A 16,896-nucleotide genomic window follows, 5' to 3' on the forward strand; every position below is an offset into this window, starting at 1 on the left:
GATCATGATCCTAGGTATTGGTGCTGCTGTTGTACTGATGGCCCCAATGATTTGGCTCGGGCCATACACAATCCTGCTCTTCACTCCTTTTTTAATCAAGTTTTCCTGGCCATTGATATTTCCAAAGTGACTGCCAGGATTCGGCATTTGCATTTCTAAATAAAACAAAGTCGTACGATTTTGAAGTGACGCTCTTCTCGTCTCGATAAAATTTCTTCATCTGTCAATGCAGCCTATTAATGTTAGCAGGTGACGCGCCCAAATATTCTAAGAGTCGAGCACCCTTAGGAACAAGAGCAGACCATTCAGGCCTTCGAGTCTGTTCTTCCAATTATTAGATACCGAATGATTTGTAACTCAACTGCATTTCCCCGTCTTTTCCCCATGTGATTTGATACCCTGTTATAATAAAAACCCATTATTCGCAGCCTTGAAAACACCATTGGTCCTCATACTCATAACCGGTTAAAGGAAAGAGTTCCAACCTTCGGCTGCTTCCTTATTTTTGAGTTGAATAACCCAATTCAAACTTAAATTATTATGTCCCCTGACTCTTCGTTCCCCCTTCTGAGCACGACTTTTCTCTGTATCAACCCTATCAAAAGTTTTTATTATTTTGTTGGTTTCATTATTTACCTGACCTCTCCTGTGTCATCTATGTTTAAGGGGATACACGCCAAGTTAATGCACCTTGCTTTCATAATGTTACACTCTTACATCTGGTAATGAACTGGGGGAATCAGTGCTGCATTCACTCCCAAGTCAACGTATCTTTTCTGAGGTGCTCCCAAACGTTTATTTATAAAGCCCAGTATCAGATTTTTTTTTTTACATGTTTTCATGAGATGTAGGTGACGCTAGCAAAGCCATTATTTGTTGCCATCCATAATTGCCCTTGAACTGAGTGGCCTGTTGGCCATTTCAGGCATGCTCTGTGCCTGGAGTCACTGTTATGGCACAGCAGGCAGTAAATGCCGAGCTGCGCAAATCCCAGAGCGAAACTTGAAACAGCTGCTGGAACTGTTTTTGCAATTTGTTTTTAATTTCAAGATGCATGCCTTGAATTCAGTAGCAATAAGTCCACTGAGCCTTAGACACTTTAACAAGTTAAATTAAACATTTAATAATAGAAGAAATGATTTAAGTGCATGCAGAGGTCTGCAAATTACTTCAATAATAGCTCCTAACTGCCCTAATTAACCTGAATCCAGGTTACACCTCCATTAAGATAATAGTAAAACAGAATGTTTTTCAGCAGACCCAGGCAAAACAGATACTATCCTGGACAGTGATATTCACAGTGAGATTTCTTAGTTTTGGCTCCTCTAGACAGCTGTTTGATGCATGGAGGCTGGAGGCTTTTCACATTTGTGTTATATCTTAGAATGCCTTCCTCCTTACACATAACCTCCACTCCTTTAGACATGTTTCTCCGTTTTAAATATAAATTTCATTGATCCAATGTGTCTTTGCAACTTTACCTCTCCTGCATATAAAGCTTTCATAGTACTGATTTTATCAGTAACTTTTGGGGAAAAATAAACACACCGCTTGACTTAGCTTAATATGGCTAGGTGTAACATTTCACCATCTCTTTGAAATACAAACTTCTCTACTTTTTCTATAAATGCAAATGTTCCTCACACCTCACGGTCTTACACTACAGCTATGTTCACCTATTTAGCATTCCAAACATAGCTTCCCTTTCGACCACTCAAAAGCTCCCGACTAGCTGTCTCTAATTAATTTAAACCCCATCCCCACCGCCCACAAACTTCCACACAGAGAAACCAATCCATACCTCAATATTAGCCTACCTTTATAATAAATCATACTAACATTATAAAAACTATTACATTTTCATGACAATCACATACGGGACGGACAAGGTAAGGATGGCAGATTTCCTTCCCTGAATGACATCGGTGAACCACATGGGTTATTTGATGACAATCAATGATAGTTTCAGATTTCACCAGGTGCCTCTGGATTACCAGTCCAGCAATATTACAGGTATGCCACCATCTCCCTATAGATGTCAGCCTGCCCTGACACCTTTAACCCCTTGTGGATAAGAATACCCAGCTTTCTCTGTTCTTGCAATGCCCTCAACATTGTACCATTTAACTTCTAATTCTTTGTCGTTCTCTTTATTGTCTCTCATCATTCTTTGAACCAAAATGTATCACCTGACACTTCTCTACGTTCATTTTCAGCAGCCATATCCACCCATTTTATCACAAAACAAAAACAGAAACAGAAATACCTGGAAAAGCTCAGCAGGTCTCGCAGCATCGGCGGAGGAGAGCACACCAACTGTGCTCTCCTCCGCCGATGCTGCCAGACTTGCTGGGTTTTTTCAGGTATTTCTGTTTCTGTTTTTGTTTTGGATTTCCAGCATCCACAGCTTTTTTGCTTTTAACCCATTTTATCAGCCTGACTATTCCCTTTGTAAATCCATTACTGCTTTCCACACAGCTTACGAGACTTTCAAGTTTCATGCCATTCGTTTACTTCGAAATTGTGCTGTGTATCCCCGAGTCCAAGACATTACTCTATATGTAGAACAGCAGTGATAGTGGTGCTGATCCTTGGGGATTGCCACGGTCTACCTCTTTTCAATCCAAAGCAGCTATTTCTCACAGCTCTCTGTTTTCTGTCCCTCAGCCAATTTTAGATGCAGACTATTACTGCCCGCTTACCCCATCAGCTTCAATTTTGCTCCCAAACCTAATATGTGGTAGTTCATCAATTTTTTTAATTTCTTGCACACAATATCCACGTTCTCTGTTGCCGCATCACAAAATTCAATCAAGTTAATTAAATACTATTTTGTCTTCATAAAAATTATTTGCCCCGTTTTTAGTCCATGCCTGGTCCATGTGGTTGTTAACTTTCTCCCAGGTTATTGCTTCTAAAAAATTCCTTGCATTGACTGTTTCAATTGTACCGGAGGATGGAGTTGTGCATGACGCAACCATTGGCGAACAGCCCTAATCCAAACCTTCTCAGTGTGGCTTGATTATTGATAAACCAGCTGAAGATAAATATCAAGCCCTTGTGGAGCAACATCTTTTCTTGTCATCAGTATCATACATCGTACTGAGTTACCCTTTCATCCATCTCCCTCTGACAATGTCTCGCCCTTATAACTTGGCTCCATCACGTCTTCCCCTATCAACCTCTGCTGGTTGCTGTCTGTGTCATTCAATCTACTTGGTCAATGAGGCACCACTATCTCTATTTGCCCCCAGCTATCGCTGGCCTTCTATCCAGCTTCACCTGCTTTACCCTCCCTTAAACAGTATAGGTTTCATCACATTTCTACTTCCCTTTTGCTCTTAAAGAGAGTCATCCGGACTCGAAACCTTAACTCTGTTCGTCTCTCCACTGATGCTGTCAGACCTGCTGAGTTTTTCCAGCATTTTCTGTTTAATTTCAGATTTACAGCAACCGCCGTGTTTTGCATTTATCCAATGGCTTTTGCTGTCTCCCATACAGTACTGAGTCATAGCTTTACCCCTTTCCACATGACTCACTGCAGTCAGTCACACCGTTCACAGTACTTCGCCACACCATCTTCCTCTGCTGATATTTCTGTCCGTGACAGGGGTCTAACTGATGTCCGCTTTAACGGCCTGTTCCCCTCCACTGTCCTTTGAAGTCAGACAATGCAATCGGACCGAGTGTGAAATAAACCCTCGACCATAACCCAGCCCTTACCTGCTGGCCTGACTAAGGGATCTTCACCCCGACTGTGCGAAATGCAGTGGCTGGGTGAACAGGGCATTGGATTCGAAGGACTAGCTGGAGGATCTAAATTTCAAGGGCAAGAGTGAAATCAAGACACAGTGGCGAGCAATCGCCACACCGCTAGGTAAATAGCAAGTCACCGGTTTTCGCTATAAAAAGCTGTCCCTTTCACAAGTCTTAACTAACGTCCTCGGAGATTTTTTTGCCCGATGACTTGGCAAGAAGTGTATGAATGATGTCTGTTGGATTGTCTGTTGCCACTGACAACTGATATGTAACGTCACTGATTCATTGAAGAATTTGCTCATTTACAGTTTAAATCTGCGCTGCGTTCAATGCAATGTGGCAGTGTGCCAGCTGGGGGCATACTTCCAAGAGATTGTGTTCAGTTCCGTATAAATGGGACCAGCAGAAACTGTGGGCAGCACAACGATTTGTTAGCCGAGTATTGCAATTATCGGCATTCCTGGTAAATGACACAATTATGAAGAACAATGATGGATTTTGCAAGGCAGTTATTTCAATGCCTTGTCCTTTTTTAATTTTTGCTGTTCACTCTATTGCTTGTTATGGGAAAGATTTTTTCAATAGGAGTGTCATACTTTTCCGTATTAACGTAGATCTACAAGTTATCCTGTATTTATTTCCTCCTCCAGCAGACTTGTGGAACATGTGCAGGGTTTTTTGTTTCGGGCACCAATTGTCACCGATTTTTTTCTGATGTCTTCATTGTCACCAATTCAGTAAACCAAAGTCTATTTAACTGAGGCGATTTCCTCTAACTGAAGATCGGGGAGATTGAAGTCGTTGTTTTTCAGACCTCGCTCCAAACTCCAACCCCCAACCACCAACTTCGCCTGTCTCCCTGGTAAGAGTCTGAGATTGAGACATTCTGTTCCTACCCTTGGTACAACACTCGTACTTGCAGCTCAACAACATCTCTCAAGTTGCCTCTGTTTCGCTCATCAACTGCTGAACTCCTTATTCATTTCTTTGTTGTCAATATTATTCGAACACACCACTGGCTGGTCACCCATATTCTACTCTCCATAATCCTGAGGGAGCCCAAACCTCTGCTCAACATGTTTTTGTTGTTTTTGATATTATTCAAAGCATCTTCCTCCGAAAACAGCTCTAAAAGTCGTTCGCAGGAATCAAGCATGGCAAAGACTGGGCCAATCTCCTCTTGTTTGAATGCTCCCAGTTCCACTGAGCTCACTAGAATCAGTGGATAATGAACTGGGCACTTTCCTAAAGTGACCCAGTCCTGTACCCGTTAAGACTGAGAAGGATCTGTTGCATTGATTGCACCATGCCACAAGTCTCCACTGACAGGCTACTCCTAATCATTCATCTACTGCATTGATTGCACCATGCCACAAGTCTCCACTGACAGGCTACTCCTAATCATTCATTTACAGTCAAGTGTCACTTCATACTGTTAACCAATTTGGATGGTAACCTGCTTGATTCCAATTTCATACAGCGAACCTGATTGCAGTTGTGATTTGTTCCAGGGAAGACGTGGTCTCTACAAAAGCATCTCTCAGTACACGATAGTCATGGCAATGGCAGGTCTAATAGTCTGTATCTTTAACTTAACGTTGGGAAGCATCTTTAACCATCATTTCGGGGATTCATTCTTGATAAACACCAATGTGTGCCATCACACTGCCTTTAGACAAGTGCCTAACATTCAATTCTTTGCCTTTCCCGCAACATTATTCACCTCTGACCGTTTCATAACAATCTTTTGCCAGAAGACAAATTAAAGTATTGCACCGGAAGAACTGCCACAGTGATTCGAACAATTGTGTATGTACTAAGCTTATTAATGAATATTGAAGTTCAGTTCCGTTATGAGCCCTATGATATATGTACAGTGGGGCTGCGGTACAATAAGAAGATACACTTCTTCACCGGCATGGATAACAATCAAGCGGGTCGGTCACCTCTCAGTCCCGTCATTGCCATTTCCTCTGTTATGGCTGAATTCTCTCACTGTCAGGCACATCTGAGTGGCCAGCAAATTTCGCAGGATTCTGAAGGGGCACAGCACTGAAGTGACCAGCAGTGACCAAGAGCAAAAGAACCGAAGAACAGCCATCAATCTGCTCTTCGATTTCTCAGAGAGCTTAATAAAAAATAGTTCTGTGAACACCTGTGGTGATATACAGAATCACAGAATCACACAGTGCAGAAGAGGCTCTTTGGCCCATCGAGTCTGCACCGACACGTCAAAACAACTGACCAATCTGCCTAATCCCATTTACCAGCACTTGGCCAATAACCTTGAATGTTATGACGTGCCAAGTGCCCATCCAGGTACTTTTTAAAGGATGTGAGGCAACCCGCCTCCACCACTCTCCCAGGCAATGCATTCCAGACCGTCACCTCACATTTTTCCTCACATCCCCCCTAAACCTTCTGCCCTTCATCTTGAACTTATGCCCGCTTACGACTGACCCTTAAACTAAGGGGAACAGCTGCACCCTATCAACCCTGTCCATGTCCCTCATAATCTTGTACACCTCGATCAGGTCGCCCCTCATTCTTCCCTGCTCCAAAGAAAACAGCCCAAGTCTATCTAACCGCTCTTCATAATTTAAAAGTTTCATCAGAGGCAACATCCTGGTGAATCTCCTCTGCATCCCCTCCAGAGCAATCACATCCTTCCTGCAATGTGGAGGCCAGAACTGCGCACAGTACTTCAGCTGTGGCCTCATTAAGGTTCTATACAACTCCAACATGACCTTCCTACTTTTCTATCTATGCCTCGACGAATAAAGCCAAGTGTCCCATATGCCTTTTTCACCACCCACTAACATGCCCCTCTGCCTTCAGAGATCTATGGACACACACGCCAAGGTCCCTTTGTGCCTCAGAACATCCTCGTGCCATGCCGTTCATTGAATACTTACTTGTCAAATTACTGCTTCAAAAGTATGTCACCACACAATTCTCAGGGTTAAATTCCATCTGCCACTTATCTGCCCATTTGACCATGCCATCTATATCTTCCTGTAGCCCAAGTCTGTTAACCACCCGGCCAATCTTTGTGTCATCCGCAACCTTACTAATCCTGCCCCCCACATAGTCATCTATGTTGTTTATATAAATGACAAATAATAGGGGACCCAGCACAGATCCCTGTGTTACGCCACTGGACACGGGCTTCCATTCACTACAGCATCCTTCTGTCATTACCCGGTGCTTCCTACAACTAAGCCAATTTTGAATCAACCTTATCCCATGTATCCCATGTACATTTGCCTTCTTTATACGTCTCCCATGTGGGACCTTCCAAAGGCTCTGCTGAAATCCTTATAAACTACATCAACTGCACTACCCTCATCTGCACACATGGTCACCTCCTCAAAAAATTCAGTCAAATTTGTTAGGCATGACCTCCTTCTGACAAAGCCATGCTGACTATCGCTGATCAAACCTTGCCTCTCCAAGTGGAAATAGACATTCTCCTTCAGAATTTTCTCCAATACTTTCCCTACCATGGATGTGAGACTCACTGGCCTGTAGGTCCCTGGCTTATCTATACAACCCTTCTAATAAAATGGAACAACATTAGGTGTTCTCCCGTCATGTGGCATGTCCCTGGTGGCCAGAGAGGAAATAAAAATCCGGGTCAGAGCCCCTGATTGGTCTGGAATTATCCTTACAACCTTTTTTGAACAAGGGCGTAATGTTTGCAATTCTCCAGTCCTCTGGCAGGTCCCCTGAGTCCAGGGAAGACTGAAAAAAGATGGCCAATGCCCCTGCAATTTTGATTCTCATGCCCTTCAATATCCTTGGGTGCAATTCATCCGGCCCCAGTACCTTATCAAATTTAAGTACCGAAAGCTTATTCAATGCTTCCTCTTTATCAATTTTGGCCCCTTATAGTGACAGAGCAGACTCATCTGTCACCATGGCCTGGGAAGCATCTACCTCCTCGGTAAAAACAGATGCAAATTATTAATTTAATACCTAAGCTATGGCTGCTTCATCCATGCATAGATTTCCTTTTAGATCCCTAATCGGCCCTACTCCTTTTACCAACTTATTACTATTTATATGCCTATAGAAGACTTTGTGATTCCCCTTTATGCTTCCTGTCGGTATTTTCTCATAATTCCCCTCCCCCCTGTTTCTCTTATTTGATTTTTCACCTCCCCTCTGAAAGAACTGTATTCCTCTTGTTTCTCAATTCTGTTTTCTACCTGACACATGTCATAAGCACACTTTTTCTTCTTTTTCTTAATTTCTATCTCCTTTTTCACCCTGGTAGTTCTGGATTTGTTTGCCCTGCCTTTCCTCTTTGATGGAATATACATTGACTGTGCCCGAACCAATTCATTTTTGATGGTAGCCCATTGTTCAGCTACAGATTTTCCCGCCAATCTTTCATTCTAGTCTATTTGGCCCAGCTCCGTTATTGCCCCATCGAAGTGGGCTCTTGTTCAATTAACTCTCCTTGCTTTGCGTTGCCTATCGTCCTCTTCTATCATCATCCTAAAATATACAATACAATGAGCACCGTCTCCTTATCTTTCCCCCTCTGACACTTGACCTTTTTGACCCAGCTCGTTTCCGAAAACCAGGACCAGCAGTGCATCTTTTCTTGTTGGATTGGACATATGCTGCTGTTGAAAATTGTCCTGACTTTAGTCCCTCGCTGCGATTTACATTACCGCTTTCCCAGTTTACATTCGGGTAATTAAAGTCCCCCATTATAACAATTCTATAATGCTTGGATCTCTCTGCAATTTCCCTGCAGATTTGTTCTTCTACGTTCTCCTCACTATTCGGTGGTCTATCAAATACACCGTGCAATGTAATTGCACCTTTCTTGCTCCTTAGCTCTAGCATAATTGATTCTGTCCTTGAAACCTCTGGGAAATTCTGTTTCTCCAGCAGGGCAATGCATTTCAAGCCCACTGCCCCTCCTCATTTTCTATCATTTCTGCACACCTTGTAACCACCAATATTTAACACCCAATTCTCACCTTCATTGAGCCAGGTCTCTGTTATCGCCACAACATCATATTTCCACATGCCAGTTTGTGTCTGCAATTCCCCAGTCTTATTTATTATACTCCTTGCATTCACATACATGCATAGTAACCCCGATTTAGATTTTGATACTTTCTCCCTCACCCTGACTTTACTGAACTTACTATTCTCTATAGCAGTGATATGTGTCCATCCCAGTATTTCGTGTACCCTGATATTCCTCCTTAATATTTTCTCTTGGTTCCTTCACCCCTGCCGAGTTAGTTGAAAGTTCCCCCAAAAGCGCTAGCAACTCAGTCCTAGCTCTGTTCATGTGGAACTGGTCCAACTTGTATAGGTTCCATCTCCCCCAGAGCCAGTCCCAGTGTCCCAGGAATGTAAAGCCCTCCCTCCTGCACCATCTTTCCAACCATGCATTCATATGTCTGATCCTTCTATTTCTGTACTAACTGGCATGTGGCACTGGGAGTAATCTGGACATTACTAAATTTGAGGTCCTGCCTGCCGATTTCTGACCTAGCACCCTAAATCCTGATTGCAGGACCTCATTCCCCTTCCTTCTTAAGTCATTCGTACCATTATGGACCACGACCTCTAGCTATTAACCATTCCCCAGCATAATGTCCTGCAGACGCTCTGTGACATCCTTGACCCTTGCACCAGAGAGGCAACATACCATCCTGGAGTCACGAATATGGGAAGAGAAACGCATTCCTGCTACCATAACCAATGAATCGCCTATCACTATTGCACTTTCTTCCTTCGGCCTCCCCCGATGTACTGCAGATCCGCTCAAGGTGCCATGAACTTGGCTCTTACTGCACACCTCTGAGGAACCAGCAGCCTCATCAGCTTACAAAATGGAAAACCATTTGTGAGCAAGGCCCCAGGGAACTCCTGTACTACCTGCGTACTTCTCTTGGATTGCATGGTGTTCAGCAATTTCCTCTCTGTCTCCTGGCCCTTAAGCTGTGGCGTGACCACCTCCCCATAGCTCTCAGCCTCGCGAATGTGCCACAGTGGCTCCAGACACCACTCGAGCACTGAAATTCGGAGCTCAAGTTACTGCAGCTGGCAGCACTTCCTGCACATGTGGTCATCCAAAAAACAAGTAGCGCCCATGACTTCGAACATATTTCAGAACACGCATTCCGCTTGACTGAGCTGACCTGCCATGTCTTAAGTCTACTTCCCTTACATTAATTTTATTTTATTTTGGATTTTTTATATCAATTTATTGTATTGGCCCTAAATTTCCCTTACTCCTCAGGCGGTTCTCAGTCAAATCCAAGTACAGTTGCTTGTTTGAAAATGTTGCAATGTGCCAATTTACTCACCGGGTTCTACTTACTAAGGCCGCCGCTCTTCTTTCTGAGGGAAGGTAAAAAAGGAAAGGAGTACCTCCTCCCTCCACACTGAACGCTCTCAGTCACCTCTGCTCTCGAAATCTCATTGCTTCTCGCGCTGTTTTTATATCCCCTCTGCCTACCTCCAAGAGCTGTGGACTGCCTGTCCCAAGGTCCCCTTCTCACACTTTCCACTCGCTGCTGCTATCTGCCGGTCCCAGAGTCCTCCTCTAACACTCTCCACTTGCTGCTGCTGACTGCCAGTCCCACGGCCATCCTCGTGCACTCAGCTCTTGGTGCTGCTAACTGCCTTTCCCAGAGTCCTGCTCTTGCACACTCAAGGTGATGCTGACTACCTGTCCCAGGGTCCTCCTCCCGCACTCTCCTCCAGGTGATGCTGACTGCTTGTCCCAGGGTCCTCCTCTCATGCTCTCTTGGTGCTCTACTTACTGCCTGTCCCTGAGTCCTCCTCTCATGCTCTCTAGGTGCTGCTTACTGCCTGTCCCAGGGTCCTGCTCTGTGGCGACCAACTAGGGGATGGCTACACATTGAGGAAATGGAGGAGACCTGGAGAGTTAGGCCTGAGGTGTTGAAAGTGACAGAAAGAGATGTTGGCTGAAGTTCCTGGAAGGTGGATAGCAGGACCATGTCCAGACGAATTGCCCTAATTTTAGCATTGGACCATAATGTAAATGCTGTGATGTCGGCCTGATCACTCGTCAGGAACCCCTCCTGATGTGTGTTCCCATCCAAGTCGATGGAAACAAAAGTGGGAGAGGTGCTCCAAGGATCCACTAGACAACATCAGTTGTTCTAAGTATTTGTCTCATGTCAGAATTGCCCTCATTGCCCCTGGTCGTATCAAAGTCATGGCCGAGGATTGCAGCATTTGATGCGCTGACCAAAGAACATATGAACATAAAAACTAGGAGCGGGAGTAGGCAATTCAGCCCCTCAAGCCTTACCCGCCATTCAATATGACCATGCCTGATCTCATTTCGGCCTCAGCTACAATTTTCCGTCCTCTCCCCATAACCTTTCAACCCGTTACTAATTCAAAATCTATCTTCTCCTTAAATTTGTTCAGCATCCCGACGTCCACTGCGCTCTGAGGCAGTGAATTCCACAGATTCACGACCCATTGAGAAAAGTAATTCTTCCTCATCTCCGATTTAAATCTACCACCCCTTAGCCTAAAGCTATGGCCTCTCGTTCTAGAATGCCCCACAAGGGGCAACATCTGCTCCACATCTTCTTTGTCTATCCCCTTTAGCATCTTATATTAGGTCCCCTCTCATCCTTCTAAAGCCTCGTGAGTATAGGGCTAAACTGCTCAATCTCTCCTCATAGGACAAGCCTCGCATCTCTGGAATCAATCTATTGAACCTCCTCTGAACCAACTCCAATGCAACGACATCCTTCCTCAAGTATGGAGACCAAAACTGTGCACAGCACCCAAGGTGCAGTCTCACCAATGCCTTGTACAGTTGCAACAACACTTCCCTATGTTTATTCTCTATTCCTTTAGCAATAAATGCCAAAATTCCATTTGCCTTCCATATTAACCTGCTGTACCTGCATACTATCTTTAAATGATTCATGCACAAGTACACCCAGAGTCCCCTGCAATGAAGCATTCTGAAGTTTCTCTCCATTTATATAATAAGTAGCCTTTCTATTCTTTCCACCAAAATGGATAACCTCATACTTATCCACGTTAAACTCCTTCTGCCAAATTTTGGTACATTCACCTAAACTGTTCATATCCATTTGTAAATTTCTTATTTCTTCATTGCAACGTACTTCCCCATATATTTTGGTGTCATCTGCAAATTTAACTAGAGTACCTTCTATCCCTGAATCCAAGTCATTAAAATAGGTTGTAAATAGTTACAATGGGGCCCAGGGACCGAGTCCTGTGGCACCCCACTAGTTTCAGCTTGCCATCCAGAAAAATACCCATTTTCCCTACTCTCTGCTTTCTGGAGGTTAGCCAATGCTCTATCCAAGCTACTATATTATCCTTAACTCTGTGTGACCTTTTCTTGTGTATTACTATTTTGTGTGGCATCTTATCAAAGGCCTTCTGGAAGTCCAGATATACCTCATCTACAGGATCCCCATTATCGACTTTGCATGCTACATCTTCAAAGAACTCTAGGAAATTAGTCAAACATGATTTACTCTTCATAAAGAAATGGTGACTCTGACTTGATGGATTGCATCTTAACTTTCAAAATGCCCCATAACAATTTCCTTAATAATGGATTCCAACAATTTCCCAATAACAGATGTTAAACTAACTGGTCGATAGTTTCATATTTTCTGCCTCCCCAAACCCCCCCCCCCCCCCCCCCCCCCCCCCCTTTTTGAATTGTGGCGTTATATTAGCATTTTTCCAAGCCGCTGGAACCTTTCGAGAATCCAGGAAATGTTGTAATACTATACCCAATGCATCCACTATCTCCGCTGCTTCTCCCTTTAAGACCCTGGGATATAGAAAATCAGGTCCTGGGGACTTGTTACCCTTTAATCCTAATATTTTGCTCAGTACTTTTTCTCTAGTGATGGTGATTGTTCTAAGTTCCTCCTTCTCTATAACCTCTGCACTACCTGTTACTACTGGGGTGGTACTCGTGTTCTCCACCATGAAAACTAAGGCAAAATATTGATTTAGTGTCTCTGCCGTTTCTGCCTTCCACACTATTAACTCCCCAGTTTCATGCTCAAAGGGACCAACATTCAATTTAGCTACTCTCTTTCCTTTTATATACTTGTAGAAGCTTTTGTTATCAGTTTTCACATTTTGCACTGGTTTTCTTTCAAAATTTAACTTTGCTCTTTTTATTACATTTTTATTAACACTTTGTTGATCTTTAAAAGTTTCCCAATCTTCCAGCCTGCCATTGACCTTTGCAATTTGGTATGCCTTAATATTTGTCTTGGTCTTTATGTTATCTTTAACTTCCTTGCTTAGCCATGGATATTTTCCCCCTCTTACAATCTTTATTCCTCTTTGGAATGTATTTTACTCGGAAGGATTGAATATCTCCTTAAATATCTGTTCATCAGCTGTCCTACCTTGTAGTCTTCCTGCCCAGTCCACTTGGGCCAATTCTGCCCACATGCCTATGTAGTTACCTTTATTTAACTCCGGAACACTACTGTGGGTCTCAAGTTTCTCGCTCTCAAACTGAACATGAAATTCCAGCATTCTATGATCACTCTTCCCTCGAGGATCAATTACAATGAGGTCATTAATTAATCCCAACTCATTACACAAAACCAAATACAGAATAGCCTGCTCCCTGGTTGGTTCCTCAACATATTGCTCCAAGGGCAACCTCTAATACACTCTATGAGATGACATTAGCCAATTTGTTTAGTCCAGTTTATATGCATATTAAAATCACCCATGATTATTGCCGTGCCTTTCTTACCTGCTCCCAGTATTTCCTGGTTTATACTGTGCCCTACTGCTGAACTATTCTTTGAAGACATATAGATTACTGCCACCAGGGACTTCTTTCCCTTGCTATGTCTTATTCCTACCCAGAGTGACTCTATGTCTTGCTCTCCAGTGCCTAAATCATTCCTCACTATAGCACCTTTGTCTTCCTTTACCAACAAATCTACACCGCCTCCTTTTCCTTCCTGCCTATCCTTCCGAAACACTGAGTACCCTTGGATATTCAACTCCCAAACCTGTTCTCCACGTCTCAGTATTCACCACCAAATCATACCTATTAATCTCTATTTGCGCTGTTAACTCCTTAGTTTTATTCCGAATGCTTAGCACATACAGATACAAAGCCTTTAAGTTTGCCTTATTGTCAATTTTCCCTACTCTTATATGATTCTTTGGTGCAATATGGAGTTCACACACTCTGCCTTTCCGTTCACTTTTTGTTAACAATCAGTATCATCACTAACCGGCGCTCTTACTCTTTCATTAAACTTTGATTTTTTTTATATTTCCATGCAACACACCACCCCCCAACTATTTAGTTTAAAGTCCTATCTGCAACCCTAGTTATGCGATTCGCCAGCACGCTGGTTCCAGCATGATTCAAATGGAGCCCATGTGAAGGGACCATCTCCCCCTTTCCCCAGTGCTGGTGCCAATGTCCTATGAATTCGAAACCATTTCTCCCAAACCAAAATTTGAGCCACACATTTACCTCTTTAATATTATTGACCCTGTGCCAATTAGCTTGTGGCTCAGGTAGTAATCCGGAGATTATTAGTTTTTCAGGGATGGAGGTGGATAACATCATGGGGGTGAAGCTTGGTGGTCTACATCCATTTGTTAGACCAACTTCCACTCAGTGTCCCATTAACGCCAAACTGATGCCATGAGATTATTAATGTTCCAACATTCTCAGCGGCGAGAATTTACCAAGCCTGAGAAAGAGTTTTAAATTCTCCTGGGATTGGAGAGTACCCCTTAATTACTGATGTATGACCAGAAATACTAAATTGTTTGCTCGAGAGCGTATGGCTAATAATGCCTGTTATGTGATCTCAATCTCTCCCTGGAGGAATTGCTCATGTATAAATCAAGATTGTTTCAATGCAATGCCTCATTTCGACGGTCCCTGATTTTAATAGAAAATGGCACGATAAGCGCTTCCAATAGAAATTTTCTGCTCCATCCATTCTGTAATTATTTGTGTTCCTGATAAGTAATTGCAAACCATGATTGCATTTTTCTTGCGTTTTCCTTTTTTGTGTGTCTTTGCGGCGGTATAATCTACGCCTCCATTACGAAGGTGATAAAGTTACGAAATGGAACCTCGCCCATGGGTGAGCTCGCCTGATTTTCATCCTCATTTCGTTTCGATGTGAATGGAATTAGTCTGGCCCCATCTCTCTGGGTGTCAGTCATTCCCTCCACATTACAAGGCAGATGGTCAATGAAAATCGACTCTCCTACATCTCCTTTTAGCCATGAGAAATGTGGTTCAGTTGGAAGCCCTCTCGCCTCTCAGCCATGATACACCTAGAGTTCGCGTCCCATTTCAGTGAGTTGAGATCCAGCTGCAAGACAGCACTTAGGTGCAACCTTGAGGGAGCACTGCATGACATAGAATTGTTATAGCCCAGAAGTAGGCCATTCAGCACCCCCCCCGTGTCCCTGCTGTCTCCCTCCAAGAGGACCTCAGTTATTTCCACTCCTCTGGCTTGTCACCCAGTTCTGCAAATCCTTTCAGATAATGATGCATTTTTCCTTTGATATTTTCAATTGCTTTCCAGCAATATTGAGAGGAGTGTTAAATCAGCATTCGCTCCCATTCCATGGGCTTCCCACCCAGCAAGTTTCAGTATGTGTATCTATTGAGCGTTTCCTATTAAGATACCACAAAATTACCCCAGCGCAAAATGTGTGGCAAGGAAATGGCGAACTTTGCTACATGACGCTTGATTTTAGCTATCAGCTATGGTGTCAAATTGGGTGATAATGAATTGGCCCCCACTGTACACTACATCCGATATTCCCTTCCAATCACTTCTATGTCAAAGATAACATCTTCCAATTACACTGTCACACAAGGTCAAAATTGCTGCCACCACCCCAGTGCCCATCGCTCACAATCTCTTGATTCTTAACTCCTGAATTCCAAAGAGGTGTCAGTGGGCACCTATGCTCAATGTGTGGTAAATTTACTGATTCTGCATTTCTTCTGGCAAACCTGATGACACGTTCTGTTGTTTACCGAGGAAATTGTGGTCTCTTCAAAGGAATCACTCGCTATATGGCAGCCATGGCCGTGGGAGAGCTAATGGTCCTTATCTTCAATGTAATTATGAACGAAATCATCAAGCATTATTTCCCAGATTCACTGCTGAGCTACACTCCCGTGAGTCGTTTTAGTGCCTTCATGCGAGGGATAAGCATCCAACTCTCTATCTGGTTCACAATGTCCTTCACCTTTGACCGCTTCATAGCAATTTGTTTGCAAAAACTGAAGTCGACATATTGCATTGCAAGTACTGCCATTGTGGTCATATCGACCATGTGTGTGGGCAATATTTTGATCAATATTCCCATGTCTTTCCGCTATGAGCCCTATTATGTGCTTAACAATGTCCAGTGGGGCTGCTGGACTGTCACCGAATATTTTACTTCACTGGCATGGACTGCTCACCAACGGATTACCAACCTCTCAAGTTCATTGCTTCCAATTCCCCTGCTTTTGCTGTTGAATTATCTTACTGCCCGCCATATCATAGTGGCCAGTCGATCTTTCAAAGCCCTGAAGAGTGGCAGCAATGGGGATACTGGCAGTGACCCTGAGCTGAAGAACAGGAGAGCATCCATCGTTCTGCTCTTCACTATCTCCGGCAGTTTCATTGTTTTGTTGGCGCCCATTTCTGTAATGGACATATGTGTGGGTGTCACACATACAGTCAATTTCCAAGGTTCAAACTCACTTTATCTGGTAATCAGAGCTACATTTCTGTTGATGTGCACTAGCTCGTGCACAAACACTTGCATTTACGCATTGACCCTGAGGATATTCCGAGCGGAGATCAAGAATATGGCGAAATACCTGTATTCAGTCATCATTCAATTATGCAAATAACTTCTTTTTGAAAACAGCAACTGAAAATAAATCAATATTAATTAACTGGTGTTCCACAGAATCTTTGTACAATACCTTTTTAAATTATTGTTGCAGCACAGCTCATGCTTCGGAAGAGCTCTGACTTTGTAAAAGAATTTGAGCAAGTTGAAGGGGGAGAATCGCCAAGTCCTGAATCTTTGGTCACTGCTGTTCACCTG

This window comes from Cetorhinus maximus, chromosome 21, assembly GCF_964194155.1.
Source record: "Cetorhinus maximus chromosome 21, sCetMax3.hap1.1, whole genome shotgun sequence".
Lineage (NCBI taxonomy): Eukaryota > Metazoa > Chordata > Chondrichthyes > Lamniformes > Cetorhinidae > Cetorhinus > Cetorhinus maximus.